This window comes from Rhopalosiphum padi, chromosome 1, assembly GCF_020882245.1.
Source record: "Rhopalosiphum padi isolate XX-2018 chromosome 1, ASM2088224v1, whole genome shotgun sequence".
NCBI classification, from domain to species: domain Eukaryota; kingdom Metazoa; phylum Arthropoda; class Insecta; order Hemiptera; family Aphididae; genus Rhopalosiphum; species Rhopalosiphum padi.
In genome coordinates, this window is record NC_083597.1 from 49,390,431 (window position 1) to 49,401,730 (window position 11,300).

Here is an 11,300-nt window from a genome sequence, read left to right on the forward strand (position 1 = left end):
ACGGGTAAAGATCTATCCTCTTCTCCGTAGTCGACTAGCCGGCTTCAGAGTGGAAATCAAATACATTCGCGCCGGAAATACCAGACCATACGGAATACAGCCGGCGATTGGAACTGCAGCGACTACGATTACACTGTTCTACGCGCCGCTGTCCAGTACGGATATATATTATTGACTATTGGCTCGGTGACCTGTCTCATCGATGTATACCGATTACCGTCTGGATCCTGTTCCTCCTGCGACAGCGTATGTTTATACCCACCGTATATAACTGAATTATAGGTCACATCGTGGTTGAAATCAGTGATGGTTTGGACAGTTTTTCTACACCGAGTTTGGTACCAGGTGCCTATAAGACATGTGATAAATTATGCGTGTACGTGTCTAAACATTTATAAATTTATTATTCGTATACATTTAATTAAAAACAAAATACAAATAATAATAATATAATAACATTATATTTAATTTGTTTTAATTTTATCTATAAATATCGATAAAACAGATTTGTTTGAGGGGCAACCGGTGTGACGAACCGTGGTGAGTCGATGGCGTAATAACTTATGTCACCATGTAATATTGTCCGCTCACGGCCGTTCGATTGTGGCTAATGGTTACTACTCGTCTTGGTACAGTACTGGTACTAGCTGTGCGGTGATAGTGGACTGTAATTCATATAGTTTTTATGAGACACGGAATGGAAGGAGAATATGGAGTATAGAAAATATTATAAACAGTATATCAAAATAAAAAAAATGTATCGCTAGCATGACAGGTAAACAATTCCGACAGTAAAAAAAAAACACAATGAGAGACTTTCGAATAATTTATGTAAATAAATTTTATAAGTAGTAAATAGTTTTGAATTTCAAAATTAAACTTATATTTTTATGGCCTTGAATTGTCTTCCTAATTATTATCAATATGGTTTGGGACTTCTAGGAGTTGTATGTTTTTAAATAATCATTAAAAACATAACTATAAGTTATATAGAAATTTGTTTCATAGCAATGCGAGTTTATATTTAAAATGTATAGTTGCATATTTTGCACATTTGACCATTTTCCATTATTTTGCATATTTGACAATTATTTATATGAATGGGTAAGTTTTTAATTCCCAATTTATGAAAATATTTAATGGTTCAATATAATGCCCAAGGTAATTATACTATATTAAAAATATACAAATGTTTTCAATTTGTTTTTTTAAAAAAAATTTAATAATTTTTGTTTTACACATTAAGAAAACAAATCTGAAAAAAGAAAATAATTATCTCAACGTTTCAAGTATACTTTATTGTTTACTATTTGTTTTGGAGTATAGGTGTATTGTTGAAAGCAAATGAACGAGAGTGGCGCATAACATGTTTTGAATATTCACGCCTAGATATGATTTTGAACATTTGTTTTTATGTAAATTATATATATTTTTGTAAATTCATTTACATAGCTATAAATATGTCTTCGTTTTCATTTTAAGTCGAAATTAGCAATCTATTCCTTAGCTGTGATGGTGTGTATTTTGACGGAAACGTTAAGCCCATTAAGGTGTAAGATACGTAGGCGTTTATTTAGTACTAGCATACCCGTCTCGGTTTCGCCCAAGCGTGAGTGTGAACAATCACAGGTAGGAGTAGGTTGCAAATAAATCTAGAATACGCAGAAATTATTCGAAAAAAAGTTATTACTACTGCATATCACATATGTGTGTCGTTACATTCCAAACGTCAATAACGATTGTTAACCGCGTGTCATATTTTATGATAATCGTTAGTTTATCATATTGATTTAATTTTTGTTGTATATTTGCAGATTTCTCTATCGGTGGTGACAGATGTATTGTGTACGTGATTTGTTGAAATGCATCACAAAGTCATAAAACTATTTGTGGTGGAATTATATAATATAATAATATATAATATGATAACATATTATAAACATAATAAAATACATATTAATTATTATTATTATATAATATATTTACCTATGTACAAGAAATAATGTATAGTGATGTATACTTATTAAGCTATTAGCTATTACAATATTACAGCAACCATTTACCTGATATTACCATAATATACTATTATACTAGGTATATATAGCATTATAGCAATAATTTATTCAAATAAAATTATAAAAATTATTAAGTATCCAGTACCCGCTTATTTTGTAGTAATTTAAAAATTAGGTAGGTACTTGAAACTTTAAAAGTTACCTACTCGTATATTATTATACACACAATGACATTTTCAAATGCAATTTTTTGTCAAAAAATAATCCAACCTACTACATAATATGTATATATATTATTAGGTAAGTACTATGTATGTTATATACTTATATGATAATGTCTAAAATAGTAAATTAAATTATTTTAATAATACCTATACTAATAATAATAATAGGTTGATAGTCGATAGACTCCGTCTTTGGTCAGAATTTTTTTATGGTATTCATATACGATGATTGGTTTTATATCATAATTAAATTCAAATTTAACATATTCATTACAGTGACAACCAAAGGCGGAAACAGTGGTCATAAACGGGGGGGGGGGGGACAATTTATGGGGTAATTATGAGAGCATACATTTAACAAACGAAAAAAAACAAATAATATATAATTTGATACCAATTTCCTCTACTCTATTGATCCCTATTGTATCTGCGCTTGGTGACACCTCTAGATGTATATCTAATATAGTATAGTAAAGACTGTAGTAACACTACAGAGTGGTATACCCATCACTTGCCAACCTTTTTAATATTTAATACTAATTATTTAAATATATTTTTAGTAGAAGTTAAAATTTTTTGAAATTATGAACAAAAAATAAAAATTTAATTTTAAATTTATGTATTAAATAATTACGATACGCTAACGTTCAATAAATTATTATTAAAATATATTTAATATGCATTACAATTTAAAGTTCCTGTTATCCAAAATGTTGATTGAAAAACAAATATTTTTATTTAAATGTTTATTAATCAGTATTAAATATTTTGATAACAATTAAAAATATATATATTTATCCAATGGTATACACATATTTTATTTTAAATATTTGAACTGCAGTAAATTTCAAATATTTATACAATCGTATTGATTGATAATTGTTGTGTGGATTATTTAGCCAGCAAAATATTATTTTATTTATATATTTATTTTATTACTAAATTTATTCATGTTTTATATTATAAATTATAATATAAAACATAAATAAATATAGTTTACGTTTTAAATTATGTCTATAGTTACATACAATAAAAATAAATAATATACTAACTACTAAAGCACTATAAGTATTAAATAGGTATATAGCCAGAGGCATAGTAACGGTATAGCAAAATGAGCCTACAAAAGTAGTATTTTTATTCTATTATCAAAACGACAGTTTTGTCATTACTCATTATACATGCATTTTTAAATGTTTTTTTATTTATACACATTAGTACACAATGTGTGAATTTAATAATGGAATTATGAAAATGCCTAACTGGGACATCAGTGTTTCATTAATTATTGTTATTAACTCCAACATTACGTACATTTGTCAATTTTTTTAATTGGTAAAAAGCGCTTTTTTCAAGATTCCCAGGGGCACTAAAGAATTTTCTTTCGCTATTGCCAACATATTTCTCAAGTCTAACACATTTTTATTCTCTTAAAAATACATAAAATTAGTTTTTTTCCAAACCGCCAACAGGTTTCCATGGTAATATGAATGATTAATAAATAATTGATATTGTTTAGTAACTATCTATTGTTAATAACACCTGTATTTTCAAGCTAAAATGATCAAATAAATATAAATATAATATTAATACATTATGTGTCACTTTACTCGTCTTATCCGGCGCATTGTATAGACAATTTGACTACATTTATGCGCAGAGCAACATATTAATGATAATATTATAATATTTATTATTATGTCAAATCGACATTTTATTCTATCTTCAAAAAGACATTTTTATTCATTATACATTTTGAAATGTGTATAATTTTTTTTTATTTATACTCACTACGTGTGAACTTACAACCGAATGATAAATCTAGGAATACGGATGTCAGCAGCTTTGAACCCACGAAAACGTTCAACGACGCAGGACATATAGACTTAAACGACTTGGTGCCATATAGAGTATCAGAACCACGGTAGGCAAGGCATTGGTCGGCAACAATCATCACAATCAAACTGTTAGTGTGTAATTGTCCAGTGACGGCATCCAGTTGATTTGTATATTAGCATTACACAATTATAAATAGTTACAAAAAAAAAAAAAAATTGGTATTATCAATGGTATTATTCATTCATCTTTTTTTGCAAATAAAAGTTTACCTATGTTAGTATGTTACTAATAAGTAATAATATAAACAACATAATATATAATAAGTTTCATATAGTTCATTTTTTACTTTTAAATTTAAATACAGGTTATAATCAACATGTACAATGTACTACATACATCGAATTTTGATAACTAAATGGGCGAGTCATTAATATTTAAAATATTTTGAATGTAGAAACTATAGGTTTTCAATTTTATTTAAAACGATTGTAGAATATTTGTCATGAGTACAGTGACAAGCTGAATTAAATATTATAATAATATTGATAAATTAATTTTATTAATATATAATACAAAATAACAAAAAACACCACTCGATAACAATTTGTACATAACTTAAAATGAGGTGCGTTTCGCCAGCACTGCCACTTTCGAATTTTAATATCAAACATCGACAGTATTATGTACTTTTTTTTGTACAATTTTGTACAACTAAGACAACATTTTGTACACCCCCCCCCCCCAAACACGATCAAAACCTCTTTTTCCTATGCGCATACTATTGTGTACTATACTTGTATATATTTTAATTGAATGATGATACAATTATAAAATACATAAAACGTAGGTAGTATACTATTTTCTTCCTCTTTACGGAATACTTAATATACCTTTCATTCTAATTTATTATTAATACACATTTTATCATACCTTTTTTTATCCAATAGATAATGATAAGTACTTATACTTGCTTACAGTCTCTTCCGTCTTTGAAATTATATCATTGATATACCATTTACTTCTATTGACTTTTTAATACCAAAAGTACGAAATGTCAATTTATCATTTTCCAAATATTTTGGTAAGAATAAAAGTATTTTTATAATATTTATATATTTTTGTATACAGTATTATACGCCACGGCGTGGTAATATGGTATAAAATTTTGTTTTAGTTGTACAAAACTGTACAAAAAAAGTACATAATACTGTCGATGTTTGATTTTAAAATTAAAAGTGGCAGTGCTGGCGAAACGCACCTCTAAAAATGTATAATAATATTGTATAATATAATCAGTATACGTCTATATGGTAACTGATATAGCAATGGCCGGCATCCGAAGTGTAAAAGATTACCATCCTGGCAGCGTTAACAAAAACAGTGTGAAATTACACAAAGATACAATATCGCGCTGTTGACGAACTGACGATGTACGTACAATTGAGGTACTCAGGTGAAACCTTCGCATATGGTAACTGCAGCGATGTAGGATCGGGAGTATGAAAATGAGGAGGCATCACTACGGAGTTTGGCGACAAACCACCAACGTAGGGCACCCCGTCGTGTGACGAGTTTCACGGGTGTCGCACTGTCGCACGCTCGTATATAGACGTGTTAGACCCCTGTGAAAGGCGAACAGCCGAACGATATCCGTCTTTTACAATCGAGCAGCCCAGCGACGATGATGGCCAGCGGTACCGGAGTGGTCAGCGATGCTGTTTCGATGACACCAATACAGCTCTGCGCATATGTCGACTTTGACGATAACGCACAGGGAAACAAAGCTGGAAAGATGGACAGGGTGGAAAGTTGGACAGGCTGGACAGTTTGGATAGTTGGACAGGCTGGAAAGTTGGACAAGCTGGACAGGTTGGAAAGTTGGACAGGCTGGACAGGTTGGAAAGTTAGACAGGTTGGAAAGTTGGACAGGTTGGATAGTTGGAATGGCTGGAAAGATTTTCATTTATGTTGTCCAATCTAACTTTATTTTGGCCAATTTAAATTCATGTTGTCCAATCTTAATAAATGTTGTCCAATCAAACTTTATTTTAGACAATTTTAATTCATGTTGTCCAATCTTAATAAATGTTGTCCAATCATAAAAAATGTCCAAAAAAAAAATGTCCAAAAAAATAAATGTTGTCCAATCTAACTTTATTTTGGCCAAATTAAATTCATGTTGTCCAATTTTAAAAAATGTTATAAAAAAAAAAATGTTGTCCAATCTAACTTTATTTTAGACAATTTAATTCATGTTGTCCAATCTTAATAAATGTTGTCCAATCTTAAAAAATGTTGTCCAATCATAAAAAATGTTGTCCAAAAAAAAATGTCCAAAAAAATAAATGTTGTCCAATCTAACTTTATTTTGGACAATTTAAATTCATGTTGTCCAATCTTAATAAATGTTGTCCAATCTTAAAAAATGTTGTCCAATCATAAAAAATGTTGTCCAAAAAAAAATGTCCAAAAAAATAAATGTTGTCCAATCTAACTTTATTTTGGACAATTTTAATTCATGTTGCCCAATCTAACTTTATGTTGGCAAATTTTAATTCATGTTGTCAAATCATAAAAAATGTTGTCCAAAAAAAAAATGTTGTCCAATCTAACTTTATGTTGGCCAAATTAAATTCATGTTGTCCAATCTTAAAAAATGTTATAAAAAAAAATGTCCAATCTAACTTTATTTTGGACAATTTTAATTTATGTTGTCCAATCTTAATAAATGTTGTCCAATCTTAAAAAATGTTGTCCAATCATAAAAAATGTTGTCCAAAAAAAATGTCCAAAAAAATAAATGTTGTCCAATCTAACATTATGTTGGCCAAATTAAATTCATGTTGTCCAATCTTAAAAAATGTTATAAAAAAAAAAATGTTGTCCAATCTAACTTTTTTTTGGCCAATTTAAATTCATGTTGTCCAATCTTAATAAATGTTGTCCAATCATAAAAAATGTTGTCCAAAAAAAATGTCCAAAAAAATAAATGTTGTCCAATCTAACTTTATTTTGGCCAATTTAAATTCATGTTGTCCAATCATAAAAAATGTTGCCCAAAAAAAAAATGTCCAATCTAACTTTATGTTGGCCAAATTAAATTCATGTTGTCCAATCTTAAAAAATGTTATAAAAAAAAATGTCCAATCTGACTTTATTTTGGACAATTTTAATTTATGTTGTCCAATCTTAATAAATGTTGTCCAATCTTAAAAAATGTTGTCCAATCATAAAAAATGTTGTCCAAAAAAAATGTCCAAAAAAATAAATGTTGTCCAATCTAACTTTATGTTGGCCAAATTAAATTCATGTTGTCCAATCTTAAAAAATGTTATAAAAAAAAAAATGTTGTCCAATCTAACTTTATTTTGGACAATTTTAATTCATGTTGTCCAATCTTAATAAATGTTGTCCAATCTTAAAAAATGTTGTCCAATCTTAAAAAATGTTGTCCAAAAAAAAAATGTCCAAAAAAATAAATGTTTAATCTTTCGGCTGGAAATTAGTACAGTCTGGATAGTTGGACAGGATGGACAGGTTGGATAGTTTGAAAGGTCGTAAAGTTGGACAGGCTGGAAAGATGGACAGGGTGGAAAGTTGGACAGGCTGGACAGGTTAGATAGTTGGACAGGCTGGATAGTTGGACAGGATGGACAGGTTGGATAGTTGGAAAGGTTGGAAATAAGAACAGGCTGGACAGGCTGGAAAGTTGGACAGGCTGGACAGGTTGGATAGTTGGACAGGCTGGACAGGTTGGATAGTTGGACAGGCTGGACAGTTTGGATAGTTGGACAGGCTGGAAAGTTGGACAGGCTGGACAGGTTGGAAAGTTGGACAGGCTGGAAAGTTGGACAGGCTGGAAAGTTGGACAGGCTGGACAGGTTGGAAAGTTAGACAGGTTGGAAAGTTGGACAGGTTGGATAGTTGGAATAGCTGGAAAGATTTTCATTTATGTTGTCCAATCTAACTTTATTTTGGCCAATTTAAATTCATGTTGTCCAATCTTAATAAATGTTGTCCAATCTAACTTTATGTTGGCAAATTTTAATTCATGTTGTCCAATCATAAAAAATGTTGTCCAAAAAAAAAATGTTGTCTAATCTAACTTTATTTTGGCCAATTTAAATTCATGTTGTCCAATCTTAATAACTGTTGTCCAATCTTAAAAAATGTTGTCCAATCATAAAAAATGTTATAAAAAAAAAAATGTTGTCCAATCTAACTTTATTTTGGACAATTTTAATTCATGTTGTCCAATCTTAATAAATGTTGTCCAATCTTAAAAAATGTTGTCCAATCATAAAAAATGTTGTCCAAAAAAAAATGTCCAAAAAAATAAATGTTGTCCAATCTAACTTTATTTTGGCCAATTAAAATTCATGTTGTCCAATCTTAAAAAATGTTATAAAAAAAAATGTTGTCCAATCTAACTTTATTTTGGACAATTTTAATTCATGTTGTCCAATCTTAATAAATGTTGTCCAATCTTAAAAAATGTTGTCCAATCATAAAAAATGTTGTCCAAAAAAAAATGTCCAAAAAAATAAATGTTGTCCAATCTAACTTTATTTTGGCCAATTTAAATTCATGTTGTCCAATCATAAAAAATGTTGTCCAAAAAAATAAATGTTGTCCAATCTAACTTTATTTTGGCCAATTTAAATTCATGTTGTCCAATCATAAAAAATGTTGTCCAAAAAAATAAATGTTGTCCAATCTAACTTTATTTTGGCCAATTAAAATTCATGTTGTCCAATCTTAATAAATGTTGTACAATCTAACTTTATTTTGTCCAATTTTAATTCATGTAGTCCAATCTTAATAAATGTTGTCCAAAAAAATAAATGTTTAATCTTTCGGCTGGAAATTAGTACAGTCTGGATAGTTGGACAGGCTGGACAGGTTGGATAGTTGGACAGGCTGGATAGTTGGACAGGATGGACAGGTTGGATAGTTGGAAAGGTTGGAAATAAGAACAGGCTGGAAAGATGGACAGGGTGGAAAGTTGGACAGGCTGGACAGGTTAGATAGTTGGACAGGCTGGATAGTTGGACAGGATGGACAGGTTGGATAGTTGGAAAGGTTGGAAATAAGAACAGGCTGGACAGGCTGGAAAGTTGGACAGGCTGGACAGGTTGGATAGTTGGACAGGCTGGACAGGTTGGATAGTTGGACAGGCTGGACAGTTTGGATAGTTGGACAGGCTGGAAAGTTGGACAGGCTGGACAGGTTGGAAAGTTGGACAGGCTGGAAAGTTGGACAGGCTGGAAAGTTGGACAGGCTGGACAGGTTGGAAAGTTAGACAGGTTGGAAAGTTGGACAGGTTGGATAGTTGGAATAGCTGGAAAGATTTTCATTTATGTTGTCCAATCTAACTTTATTTTGGCCAATTTAAATTCATGTTGTCCAATCTTAATAAATGTTGTCCAATCTAACTTTATGTTGGCAAATTTTAATTCATGTTGTCCAATCATAAAAAATGTTGTCCAAAAAAAAAATGTTGTCTAATCTAACTTTATTTTGGCCAATTTAAATTCATGTTGTCCAATCTTAATAACTGTTGTCCAATCTTAAAAAATGTTGTCCAATCATAAAAAATGTTATAAAAAAAAAATGTTGTCCAATCTAACTTTATTTTGGACAATTTTAATTCATGTTGTCCAATCTTAATAAATGTTGTCCAATCTTAAAAAATGTTGTCCAATCATAAAAAATGTTGTCCAAAAAAAAATGTCCAAAAAAATAAATGTTGTCCAATCTAACTTTATTTTGGCCAATTAAAATTCATGTTGTCCAATCTTAAAAAATGTTATAAAAAAAAATGTTGTCCAATCTAACTTTATTTTGGACAATTTTAATTCATGTTGTCCAATCTTAATAAATGTTGTCCAATCTTAAAAAATGTTGTCCAATCATAAAAAATGTTGTCCAAAAAAAAATGTCCAAAAAAATAAATGTTGTCCAATCTAACTTTATTTTGGCCAATTTAAATTCATGTTGTCCAATCATAAAAAATGTTGTCCAAAAAAATAAATGTTGTCCAATCTAACTTTATTTTGGCCAATTTAAATTCATGTTGTCCAATCATAAAAAATGTTGTCCAAAAAAATAAATGTTGTCCAATCTAACTTTATTTTGGCCAATTAAAATTCATGTTGTCCAATCTTAATAAATGTTGTACAATCTAACTTTATTTTGTCCAATTTTAATTCATGTAGTCCAATCTTAATAAATGTTGTCCAAAAAAATAAATGTTTAATCTTTCGGCTGGAAATTAGTACAGTCTGGATAGTTGGACAGGCTGGACAGGTTGGATAGTTGGACAGGCTGGATAGTTGGACAGGATGGACAGGTTGGATAGTTGGAAAGGTTGGAAATAAGAACAGGCTGGACAGGCTGGAAAGTTGGATAGTTGGACAGGCTGGATAGTTGGACAGGATGGACAGGTTGGATAGTTGGAAAGGTTGGAAATAAGAACAGGCTGGACAGGCTGGAAAGTTGGACAGGCTGGACAGGTTGGATAGTTGGACAGACTGGACAGGTTGGAAAGTTGGACAGGCTGGACAGGTTGGAAAGTTCGACAGGTTGGAAAGTTGGACAGGCTGGAAAGTCGGACAGGCTGGACAGGTTGGAAAGTTAGACAGGTTGGAAAGTTGGACAGGTTGGATAGTTGGACAGGCTGGACAGTTTGGATAGATGGACAGGCTGGAAAGTTGGACAGGCTGGACAGGTTGGAAAGTTGGACAGGCTGGAAAGTTGGACAGGCTGGACAGGTTGGAAAGTTAGACAGGTTGGAAAGTTGGACAGGTTGGATAGTGGGAATGGCTGGAAAGATTTTCATTTATGTTGTCCAATCTAACTTTATTTTGGCCAATTTGAATTCATGTTGTCCAATCTTAATAAATGTTGTCCAATCTAACTTTATTTTGGCCAAATTAAATTCATGTTGTCCAATCATAAAAAATGTTGTCCAAAAAAAAAAATGTTGTCTAATCTAACTTTATTTTGGCCATTTTAAATTCATGTTGTCCAATCTTAATAAATGTTGTCCAATCTTAAAAAATGTTGTCCAATCATAAAAAATGTTGTCCAAAAAAAAATGTCCAAAAAAATAAATGTTGTCCAATCTAACTTTATTTTGGCCAATTTAAATTCATGTTGTCCAATCATAAAAAATGTTGTCCAAAAAAATAAATGTTGTCCAATCTAACTTTATTTTGGC